This window comes from Octopus bimaculoides, chromosome 4 (genome assembly GCF_046866305.1).
Source record: "Octopus bimaculoides isolate indiv1 chromosome 4, ASM4686630v1, whole genome shotgun sequence".
In the NCBI taxonomy this organism is placed as follows: Eukaryota; Metazoa; Mollusca; class Cephalopoda; order Octopoda; family Octopodidae; genus Octopus; species Octopus bimaculoides.
In genome coordinates this window covers 75,885,933-75,898,359 of record NC_142931.1, presented here as the reverse complement: position 1 = coordinate 75,898,359, position 12,427 = coordinate 75,885,933, and the positions used below count along the sequence as shown (strand labels likewise).

General features: G+C 40.1%; 4 non-coding genes across 4 annotated transcripts; all 4 read right to left on the bottom strand.

Annotated features, from left to right (window-relative positions):
• Window positions 1–1,898: 1,898 nt before the first annotated feature.
• Trnal-cag (transfer RNA leucine (anticodon CAG)) lies at window positions 1,899–1,982 on the bottom strand. The gene has a single exon. It is a non-coding gene; the product is annotated as a tRNA-Leu (tRNA).
• A 2,598-nt stretch (window positions 1,983–4,580) lies between these two features.
• Window positions 4,581–4,664, bottom strand: Trnal-cag (transfer RNA leucine (anticodon CAG)). The gene has a single exon. It is a non-coding gene; the product is annotated as a tRNA-Leu (tRNA).
• Window positions 4,665–7,268: 2,604 nt separating this feature from the next.
• Trnal-cag (transfer RNA leucine (anticodon CAG)) lies at window positions 7,269–7,352 on the bottom strand. The gene has a single exon. It is a non-coding gene; the product is annotated as a tRNA-Leu (tRNA).
• A 2,577-nt stretch (window positions 7,353–9,929) lies between these two features.
• Trnal-cag (transfer RNA leucine (anticodon CAG)) lies at window positions 9,930–10,013 on the bottom strand. The gene has a single exon. It is a non-coding gene; the product is annotated as a tRNA-Leu (tRNA).
• Between the last annotated feature and the right edge of the window lie 2,414 nt (window positions 10,014–12,427).

Genomic DNA, 12,427 nt, shown 5'->3' with positions numbered 1-12,427 from the left:
TTCAATGAAATCGTTCGAAAAGATAGAAGAACATCGAATGACTACTACCAAAGGGCCAAGGAAATATCTATGCTACGAATATCATTGCGAGAGTATATCCCAAATTAGTAAATTCCAGCACAAGGTGAAAGGAAAGACATGATTGTAGAATGATGAAAGCACAAGTTCCGTGGGCCAGACATTTTGCAAAGTTCATAGACAACAGATGGACCTCTGCAGTTGCTGAGAGCTTTCCAAAAGCTTGGATAGGCCACTTAGAATTCCTCCTCGTCGATGGTGAGACGATTTAGTTGAAACAGCTTGTGCATAGACTGTAAAACAATGACGCACTGAACTGAAAGCTCACCCTGATCATCATTGTGTAAGAGCAAGTGATAGTTTTTGTGTATAAGCAACACACACACACACACACACACACACACACACACACACACACACACACACACACACACACACACGCGCGCGCACACACACACACACACACACACACATATATATATATATATATATATATATATATATATATATATATATATATATATATATATATATCTTCTACTGATAAAGCGATTAAAAATCATATCTTGGGGATTATATCAGGATGGACGAATGGTCTAAGGCGCTGCGTTCGGATAACACTCAGTTTTTCCCGGCGTGGGTTCGAATCCCAATTCTGGTAACCACAACGTTGTCTTTTCGTCTTAAATAAAGACTACTGGTGGCCATATTGGCTTTTTGTTGCATTGTTGATTTAGTAAGTCGTACTTCTAACCAATCCACTCACAAGTGTCTAAGAATAAACCTACGTGTTTCAAATTATAATACATGTAAATGAATGACACACCGACATTTTAATATTTTATCAGTAATGACATAAAGAGTAGTCATTTGTTGCGTACTTTATTAGTCGTTCTGTGTGTGTGTGTGTGTGTGTGTGTGTGTTTGCATGTCCGCACGTTTGTGTATGACTTTTGCGAGATTCGACTCCAGTGCTTCATAGTGGTTCCATTGCAGCTATTTATCGAGATGCATACCTTCGAAGGCCCAACCAAGCTACGAAGATACCGGTCTCCGAGCCGTGCGGAAGTACAATCTCGTTGAAGCGGGCATATTGTCTGCTTGTTTGAGACAGGAAGTTGGCTAAACTGACGACGTAGTCTTGGCCTGCACTCCTAGCCTGCCTACTGATAAAGCGATAAAAAGTAAAAAGAGGCTGAGTGTTATGTCAGGATGGCCGAGCAGTCTAATGCGCTTCGTTTAGATTACAATCGGATTTTCCTTGCATGTGTTCTAATTGCATTCCTGGATTTTCAATTTTTTCTTCTTTTTTTTTTAATTAAACATATGATACGCATAATATTATATATATATGTGTGTGTGTGCGTGTGTGTACCCGTAGAATAAAATGTATAAACTTCCATGTGTGTTTTACATTTCTTTTTGGGTCAGTGAAACTCGAACCGAGATAAAGCAAAAAATAATAAAACCCTCTGAGATGGAAAAATAACCAACGGTCACTCGAGGGAATCGAACCCACGACTTCGGTAAACATGACACATCTTTCACTATTGCACCGAATTGGTCTTCTGAGCGTCTCCAGTGAAAGGTTATTTTTATTGGAAGTCATAAGAATTTATATACTTGAAAGAGCGTGAAATAATTCTGTTTTTTTTTGTTTTTTTTGGTGGTGGGGACGATGAAAACCGAAGCAGAAAAAGCTATAAATATCCAGAGAGTATTTTTAATCAAACATTTACATACCGTATAATTTGCAACATGTAGTGCATTCTTAGACACTTGTAAGTGGCTTCGTTAGAAGTACGACTCACTAACTTTACTTCGCAGCAATTATCTATAACTGCGACGAGAAGTCTTCATTTAAAAAATAAAATTGTATATGTCAGAAGTGGGATTCGAACCCACGCCGGGAAGACCCGACTGCGACCTGAACGCAGCGCCTTAGACCGCTCGGCCATCCTGACTTACTGATCATGATATTAACATTTTAACATTTTATCAGTAATAAGATAAAGAGTAGTAATTTGTTGCGTAGTTTATTAGTTGTAGTTTTATGTGCGTTGTCTGTGTGAGCTTGTGTGTGTTAGCCTGTGTGTGTGTGTGCGCGCGCGCGCTTCTGCTTGCGAAACTCGACTTCAGTGACTTATAGTGGTTCTATGGTAGCTATTGTATCGCGGTGTATACCCTCGAAGGTTCAGTGAAAATACGATGGTACTAGACTCCGTCCTCAACAGAAGTGCGATCTCGTTGACAAGGGCATCTAGTCTGCTCGTTTGAGATTGGAACAGTCAGTCGTGGCCTGCCCTCCGAGCTAGCGCAGTGGCTTCATTTCTAAACAAGAACAAGGCAATCAAATAGACCTCAGTATCATATATTACAATAAGATCGCTTGAATGCAGTTAATTGCGATCCGGGCGACCAGAGGTTGTTGAGAATTTCAAGGAACTATAGGTCCCCAAGCGATCGGATGACAACTTGCCACACTTACCTACAGCTGCAAGTGTTTGACAAGTAAAAAAGAAATTACATATACATGGGATACATAGCGAATATGGGGGTGGGGAACATAAATGCCGAAATCTCGAGGAGAGCAAAGGCAAGACAAAAATCATTTACCCCAATTAGAGATGAACTCAAAGCAAAGTTGGACAGGACACTAGGTGGCAGTGTGTTCAATGAAATCGTTCGAAAAGATAGAAGAACATCGAATGACTACTACCAAAGGGCCAAGGAAATATCTATGCTACGAATATCATTGCGAGAGTATATCCCAAATTAGTAAATTCCAGCACAAGGTGAAAGGAAAGACATGATTGTAGAATGATGAAAGCACAAGTTCCGTGGGCCAGACATTTTGCAAAGTTCATAGACAACAGATGGACCTCTGCAGTTGCTGAGAGCTTTCCAAAAGCTTGGATAGGCCACTTAGAATTCCTCCTCGTCGATGGTGAGACGATTTAGTTGAAACAGCTTGTGCATAGACTGTAAAACAATGACGCACTGAACTGAAAGCTCACCCTGATCATCATTGTGTAAGAGCAAGTGATAGTTTTTGTGTATAAGCAAACACACACACACACACACACACACACACACACACACACACACACACACACACACACGCGCGCGCACACACACACACACACACACACACATATATATATATATATATATATATATATATATATATATATATATATATATATATATATATATCTTCTACTGATAAAGCGATTAAAAATCATATCTTGGGGATTATATCAGGATGGACGAATGGTCTAAGGCGCTGCGTTCGGATAACACTCAGTTTTTCCCGGCGTGGGTTCGAATCCCAATTCTGGTAACCACAACGTTGTCTTTTCGTCTTAAATAAAGACTACTGGTGGCCATATTGGCTTTTTGTTGCATTGTTGATTTAGTAAGTCGTACTTCTAACCAATCCACTCACAAGTGTCTAAGAATAAACCTACGTGTTTCAAATTATAATACATGTAAATGAATGACACACCGACATTTTAATATTTTATCAGTAATGACATAAAGAGTAGTCATTTGTTGCGTACTTTATTAGTCGTTCTGTGTGTGTGTGTGTGTGTGTGTGTGTGTTTGCATGTCCGCACGTTTGTGTATGACTTTTGCGAGATTCGACTCCAGTGCTTCATAGTGGTTCCATTGCAGCTATTTATCGAGATGCATACCTTCGAAGGCCCAACCAAGCTACGAAGATACCGGTCTCCGAGCCGTGCGGAAGTACAATCTCGTTGAAGCGGGCATATTGTCTGCTTGTTTGAGACAGGAAGTTGGCTAAACTGACGACGTAGTCTTGGCCTGCACTCCTAGCCTGCCTACTGATAAAGCGATAAAAAGTAAAAAGAGGCTGAGTGTTATGTCAGGATGGCCGAGCAGTCTAATGCGCTTCGTTTAGATTACAATCGGATTTTCCTTGCATGTGTTCTAATTGCATTCCTGGATTTTCAATTTTTTCTTCTTTTTTTTTTAATTAAACATATGATACGCATAATATTATATATATATGTGTGTGTGTGCGTGTGTGTACCCGTAGAATAAAATGTATAAACTTCCATGTGTGTTTTACATTTCTTTTTGGGTCAGTGAAACTCGAACCGAGATAAAGCAAAAAATAATAAAACCCCCTGAGATGGAAAAATAACCAACGGTCACTCGAGGGAATCGAACCCACGACTTCGGTAAACATGACACATCTTTCACTATTGCACCGAATTGGTCTTCTGAGCGTCTCCAGTGAGAGGTTATTTTTATTGGAAGTCATAAGAATTTATATACTTGAAAGAGCGTGAAATAATTCTGTTTTTTTTTGTTTTTTTTGGTGGTGGGGACGATGAAAACCGAAGCAGAAAAAGCTATAAATATCCAGAGAGTATTTTTAATCAAACATTTACATACCGTATAATTTGCAACATGTAGTGCATTCTTAGACACTTGTAAGTGGCTTCGTTAGAAGTACGACTCACTAACTCTACTTCGCAGCAATTATCTATAACTGCGACGAGAAGTCTTCATTTAAAAAATAAAATTGTATATGTCAGAAGTGGGATTCGAACCCACGCCGGGAAGACCCGACTGCGACCTGAACGCAGCGCCTTAGACCGCTCGGCCATCCTGACTTACTGATCATGATATTAACATTTTAACATTTTATCAGTAATAAGATAAAGAGTAGTAATTTGTTGCGTAGTTTATTAGTTGTAGTTTTATGTGCGTTGTCTGTGTGAGCTTGTGTGTGTTAGCCTGTGTGTGTGTGTGCGCGCGCGCGCTTCTGCTTGCGAAACTCGACTTCAGTGACTTATAGTGGTTCTATGGTAGCTATTGTATCGCGGTGTATACCCTCGAAGGTTCAGTGAAAATACGATGGTACTAGACTCCGTCCTCAACAGAAGTGCGATCTCGTTGACAAGGGCATCTAGTCTGCTCGTTTGAGATTGGAACAGTCAGTCGTGGCCTGCCCTCCGAGCTAGCGCAGTGGCTTCATTTCTAAACAAGAACAAGGCAATCAAATAGACCTCAGTATCATATATTACAATAAGATCGCTTGAATGCAGTTAATTGCGATCCGGGCGACCAGAGGTTGTTGAGAATTTCAAGGAACTATAGGTCCCCAAGCGATCGGATGACAACTTGCCACACTTACCTACAGCTGCAAGTGTTTGACAAGTAAAAAAGAAATTACATATACATGGGATACATAGCGAATATGGGGGTGGGGAACATAAATGCCGAAATCTCGAGGAGAGCAAAGGCAAGACAAAAATCATTTACCCCAATTAGAGATGAACTCAAAGCAAAGTTGGACAGGACACTAGGTGGCAGTGTGTTCAATGAAATCGTTCGAAAAGATAGAAGAACATCGAATGACTACTACCAAAGGGCCAAGGAAATATCTATGCTACGAATATCATTGCGAGAGTATATCCCAAATTAGTAAATTCCAGCACAAGGTGAAAGGAAAGACATGATTGTAGAATGATGAAAGCACAAGTTCCGTGGGCCAGACATTTTGCAAAGTTCATAGACAACAGATGGACCTCTGCAGTTGCTGAGAGCTTTCCAAAAGCTTGGATAGGCCACTTAGAATTCCTCCTCGTCGATGGTGAGACGATTTAGTTGAAACAGCTTGTGCATAGACTGTAAAACAATGACGCACTGAACTGAAAGCTCACCCTGATCATCATTGTGTAAGAGCAAGTGATAGTTTTTGTGTATAAGCAAACACACACACACACACACACACACACACACACACACACACACACACACACACACACACGCGCGCGCACACACACACACACACACACACACATATATATATATATATATATATATATATATATATATATATATATATATATATATATATATATATATCTTCTACTGATAAAGCGATTAAAAATCATATCTTGGGGATTATATCAGGATGGACGAATGGTCTAAGGCGCTGCGTTCGGATAACACTCAGTTTTTCCCGGCGTGGGTTCGAATCCCAATTCTGGTAACCACAACGTTGTCTTTTCGTCTTAAATAAAGACTACTGGTGGCCATATTGGCTTTTTGTTGCATTGTTGATTTAGTAAGTCGTACTTCTAACCAATCCACTCACAAGTGTCTAAGAATAAACCTACGTGTTTCAAATTATAATACATGTAAATGAATGACACACCGACATTTTAATATTTTATCAGTAATGACATAAAGAGTAGTCATTTGTTGCGTACTTTATTAGTCGTTCTGTGTGTGTGTGTGTGTGTGTGTGTGTGTTTGCATGTCCGCACGTTTGTGTATGACTTTTGCGAGATTCGACTCCAGTGCTTCATAGTGGTTCCATTGCAGCTATTTATCGAGATGCATACCTTCGAAGGCCCAACCAAGCTACGAAGATACCGGTCTCCGAGCCGTGCGGAAGTACAATCTCGTTGAAGCGGGCATATTGTCTGCTTGTTTGAGACAGGAAGTTGGCTAAACTGACGACGTAGTCTTGGCCTGCACTCCTAGCCTGCCTACTGATAAAGCGATAAAAAGTAAAAAGAGGCTGAGTGTTATGTCAGGATGGCCGAGCAGTCTAATGCGCTTCGTTTAGATTACAATCGGATTTTCCTTGCATGTGTTCTAATTGCATTCCTGGATTTTCAATTTTTTCTTCTTTTTTTTTTAATTAAACATATGATACGCATAATATTATATATATATGTGTGTGTGTGCGTGTGTGTACCCGTAGAATAAAATGTATAAACTTCCATGTGTGTTTTACATTTCTTTTTGGGTCAGTGAAACTCGAACCGAGATAAAGCAAAAAATAATAAAACCCTCTGAGATGGAAAAATAACCAACGGTCACTCGAGGGAATCGAACCCACGACTTCGGTAAACATGACACATCTTTCACTATTGCACCGAATTGGTCTTCTGAGCGTCTCCAGTGAAAGGTTATTTTTATTGGAAGTCATAAGAATTTATATACTTGAAAGAGCGTGAAATAATTCTGTTTTTTTTTGTTTTTTTTGGTGGTGGGGACGATGAAAACCGAAGCAGAAAAAGCTATAAATATCCAGAGAGTATTTTTAATCAAACATTTACATACCGTATAATTTGCAACATGTAGTGCATTCTTAGACACTTGTAAGTGGCTTCGTTAGAAGTACGACTCACTAACTTTACTTCGCAGCAATTATCTATAACTGCGACGAGAAGTCTTCATTTAAAAAATAAAATTGTATATGTCAGAAGTGGGATTCGAACCCACGCCGGGAAGACCCGACTGCGACCTGAACGCAGCGCCTTAGACCGCTCGGCCATCCTGACTTACTGATCATGATATTAACATTTTAACATTTTATCAGTAATAAGATAAAGAGTAGTAATTTGTTGCGTAGTTTATTAGTTGTAGTTTTATGTGCGTTGTCTGTGTGAGCTTGTGTGTGTTAGCCTGTGTGTGTGTGTGCGCGCGCGCGCTTCTGCTTGCGAAACTCGACTTCAGTGACTTATAGTGGTTCTATGGTAGCTATTGTATCGCGGTGTATACCCTCGAAGGTTCAGTGAAAATACGATGGTACTAGACTCCGTCCTCAACAGAAGTGCGATCTCGTTGACAAGGGCATCTAGTCTGCTCGTTTGAGATTGGAACAGTCAGTCGTGGCCTGCCCTCCGAGCTAGCGCAGTGGCTTCATTTCTAAACAAGAACAAGGCAATCAAATAGACCTCAGTATCATATATTACAATAAGATCGCTTGAATGCAGTTAATTGCGATCCGGGCGACCAGAGGTTGTTGAGAATTTCAAGGAACTATAGGTCCCCAAGCGATCGGATGACAACTTGCCACACTTACCTACAGCTGCAAGTGTTTGACAAGTAAAAAAGAAATTACATATACATGGGATACATAGCGAATATGGGGGTGGGGAACATAAATGCCGAAATCTCGAGGAGAGCAAAGGCAAGACAAAAATCATTTACCCCAATTAGAGATGAACTCAAAGCAAAGTTGGACAGGACACTAGGTGGCAGTGTGTTCAATGAAATCGTTCGAAAAGATAGAAGAACATCGAATGACTACTACCAAAGGGCCAAGGAAATATCTATGCTACGAATATCATTGCGAGAGTATATCCCAAATTAGTAAATTCCAGCACAAGGTGAAAGGAAAGACATGATTGTAGAATGATGAAAGCACAAGTTCCGTGGGCCAGACATTTTGCAAAGTTCATAGACAACAGATGGACCTCTGCAGTTGCTGAGAGCTTTCCAAAAGCTTGGATAGGCCACTTAGAATTCCTCCTCGTCGATGGTGAGACGATTTAGTTGAAACAGCTTGTGCATAGACTGTAAAACAATGACGCACTGAACTGAAAGCTCACCCTGATCATCATTGTGTAAGAGCAAGTGATAGTTTTTGTGTATAAGCAACACACACACACACACACACACACACACACACACACACACACACACACACGCGCGCGCACACACACACACACACACACACATATATATATATATATATATATATATATATATATATATATATATATATATCTTCTACTGATAAAGCGATTAAAAATCATATCTTGGGGATTATATCAGGATGGACGAATGGTCTAAGGCGCTGCGTTCGGATAACACTCAGTTTTTCCCGGCGTGGGTTCGAATCCCAATTCTGGTAACCACAACGTTGTCTTTTCGTCTTAAATAAAGACTACTGGTGGCCATATTGGCTTTTTGTTGCATTGTTGATTTAGTAAGTCGTACTTCTAACCAATCCACTCACAAGTGTCTAAGAATAAACCTACGTGTTTCAAATTATAATACATGTAAATGAATGACACACCGACATTTTAATATTTTATCAGTAATGACATAAAGAGTAGTCATTTGTTGCGTACTTTATTAGTCGTTCTGTGTGTGTGTGTGTGTGTGTGTGTGTGTTTGCATGTCCGCACGTTTGTGTATGACTTTTGCGAGATTCGACTCCAGTGCTTCATAGTGGTTCCATTGCAGCTATTTATCGAGATGCATACCTTCGAAGGCCCAACCAAGCTACGAAGATACCGGTCTCCGAGCCGTGCGGAAGTACAATCTCGTTGAAGCGGGCATATTGTCTGCTTGTTTGAGACAGGAAGTTGGCTAAACTGACGACGTAGTCTTGGCCTGCACTCCTAGCCTGCCTACTGATAAAGCGATAAAAAGTAAAAAGAGGCTGAGTGTTATGTCAGGATGGCCGAGCAGTCTAATGCGCTTCGTTTAGATTACAATCGGATTTTCCTTGCATGTGTTCTAATTGCATTCCTGGATTTTCAATTTTTTCTTCTTTTTTTTTTAATTAAACATATGATACGCATAATATTATATATATATGTGTGTGTGTGCGTGTGTGTACCCGTAGAATAAAATGTATAAACTTCCATGTGTGTTTTACATTTCTTTTTGGGTCAGTGAAACTCGAACCGAGATAAAGCAAAAAATAATAAAACCCTCTGAGATGGAAAAATAACCAACGGTCACTCGAGGGAATCGAACCCACGACTTCGGTAAACATGACACATCTTTCACTATTGCACCGAATTGGTCTTCTGAGCGTCTCCAGTGAAAGGTTATTTTTATTGGAAGTCATAAGAATTTATATACTTGAAAGAGCGTGAAATAATTCTGTTTTTTTTTGTTTTTTTTGGTGGTGGGGACGATGAAAACCGAAGCAGAAAAAGCTATAAATATCCAGAGAGTATTTTTAATCAAACATTTACATACCGTATAATTTGCAACATGTAGTGCATTCTTAGACACTTGTAAGTGGCTTCGTTAGAAGTACGACTCACTAACTTTACTTCGCAGCAATTATCTATAACTGCGACGAGAAGTCTTCATTTAAAAAATAAAATTGTATATGTCAGAAGTGGGATTCGAACCCACGCCGGGAAGACCCGACTGCGACCTGAACGCAGCGCCTTAGACCGCTCGGCCATCCTGACTTACTGATCATGATATTAACATTTTAACATTTTATCAGTAATAAGATAAAGAGTAGTAATTTGTTGCGTAGTTTATTAGTTGTAGTTTTATGTGCGTTGTCTGTGTGAGCTTGTGTGTGTTAGCCTGTGTGTGTGTGTGCGCGCGCGCGCTTCTGCTTGCGAAACTCGACTTCAGTGACTTATAGTGGTTCTATGGTAGCTATTGTATCGCGGTGTATACCCTCGAAGGTTCAGTGAAAATACGATGGTACTAGACTCCGTCCTCAACAGAAGTGCGATCTCGTTGACAAGGGCATCTAGTCTGCTCGTTTGAGATTGGAACAGTCAGTCGTGGCCTGCCCTCCGAGCTAGCGCAGTGGCTTCATTTCTAAACAAGAACAAGGCAATCAAATAGACCTCAGTATCATATATTACAATAAGATCGCTTGAATGCAGTTAATTGCGATCCGGGCGACCAGAGGTTGTTGAGAATTTCAAGGAACTATAGGTCCCCAAGCGATCGGATGACAACTTGCCACACTTACCTACAGCTGCAAGTGTTTGACAAGTAAAAAAGAAATTACATATACATGGGATACATAGCGAATATGGGGGTGGGGAACATAAATGCCGAAATCTCGAGGAGAGCAAAGGCAAGACAAAAATCATTTACCCCAATTAGAGATGAACTCAAAGCAAAGTTGGACAGGACACTAGGTGGCAGTGTGTTCAATGAAATCGTTCGAAAAGATAGAAGAACATCGAATGACTACTACCAAAGGGCCAAGGAAATATCTATGCTACGAATATCATTGCGAGAGTATATCCCAAATTAGTAAATTCCAGCACAAGGTGAAAGGAAAGACATGATTGTAGAATGATGAAAGCACAAGTTCCGTGGGCCAGACATTTTGCAAAGTTCATAGACAACAGATGGACCTCTGCAGTTGCTGAGAGCTTTCCAAAAGCTTGGATAGGCCACTTAGAATTCCTCCTCGTCGATGGTGAGACGATTTAGTTGAAACAGCTTGTGCATAGACTGTAAAACAATGACGCACTGAACTGAAAGCTCACCCTGATCATCATTGTGTAAGAGCAAGTGATAGTTTTTGTGTATAAGCACACACACACACACACACACACACACACACACACACACACACACACACACACACACACGCGCGCACACACACACACACACATATATATATATATATATATATATATATCTTCTCCTACTGATAAAGCGATTAAAAATCAAATCTTGGGCATTATATCAGGATGGACGAATGGTCTAAGGCGCTGCGTTCGGATAACACTCGGTTTTTCCCGGCGTGGGTTCGAATCCCAATTCTGACAACCACAACGTTGTCTTTTCGTCTTAAATAAAGACTACTGGTGGCCATATTGGCTTTTTGTTGCATTGTTGATTTAGTAAGTCGTACTTCTAACCAATCCACTCACAAGTGTCTAAGAATAAACGTACGTGTTTCAAATTATAATACATGTAAATGAATGACACACCGACATTTTAATATTTTATCAGTAATGACATAAAGAGTAGTCATTTGTTGCGTACTTTATTAGTCGTTCTGTGTGTGTGTGTGTTTGCATGCCCGCACGTTTGTGTATGACTTTTGCGAGATTCGACTCCAGTGCTTCATAGTGGTTCCATTGCAGCTATTTATCGAGATGCATACCTTCGAAGGCCCAACCAAGCTACGAAGATACCGGTCTCCGAGCCGTGCGGAAGTACAATCTCGTTGAAGCGGGCATATTGTCTGCTTGTTTGAGACAGGAAGTTGGCTAAACTGACGACGTAGTCTTGGCCTGCACTCCTAGCCTGCCTACTGATAAAGCGATAAAAAGTAAAAAGAGGCTGAGTGTTATGTCAGGATGGCCGAGCAGTCTAATGCGCTTCGTTTAGATTACAATCGGATTTTCCTTGCATGTGTTCTAATTGCATTCCTGGATTTTCAATTTTTTCTTCTTTTTTTTTTAATTAAACATATGATACGCATAATATTATATATATATGTGTGTGTGTGCGTGTGTGTACCCGTAGAATAAAATGTATAAACTTCCATGTGTGTTTTACATTTCTTTTTGGGTCAGTGAAACTCGAACCGAGATAAAGCAAAAAATAATAAAACCCTCTGAGATGGAAAAATAACCAACGGTCACTCGAGGGAATCGAACCCACGACTTCGGTAAACATGACACATCTTTCACTATTGCACCGAATTGGTCTTCTGAGCGTCTCCAGTGAAAGGTTATTTTTATTGGAAGTCATAAGAATTTATATACTTGAAAGAGCGTGAAATAATTCTGTTTTTTTTTGTTTTTTTTGGTGGTGGGGACGATGAAAACCGAAGCAGAAAAAGCTATAAATATCCAGAGAGTATTTTTAATCAAACATTTACATACCGTATAAT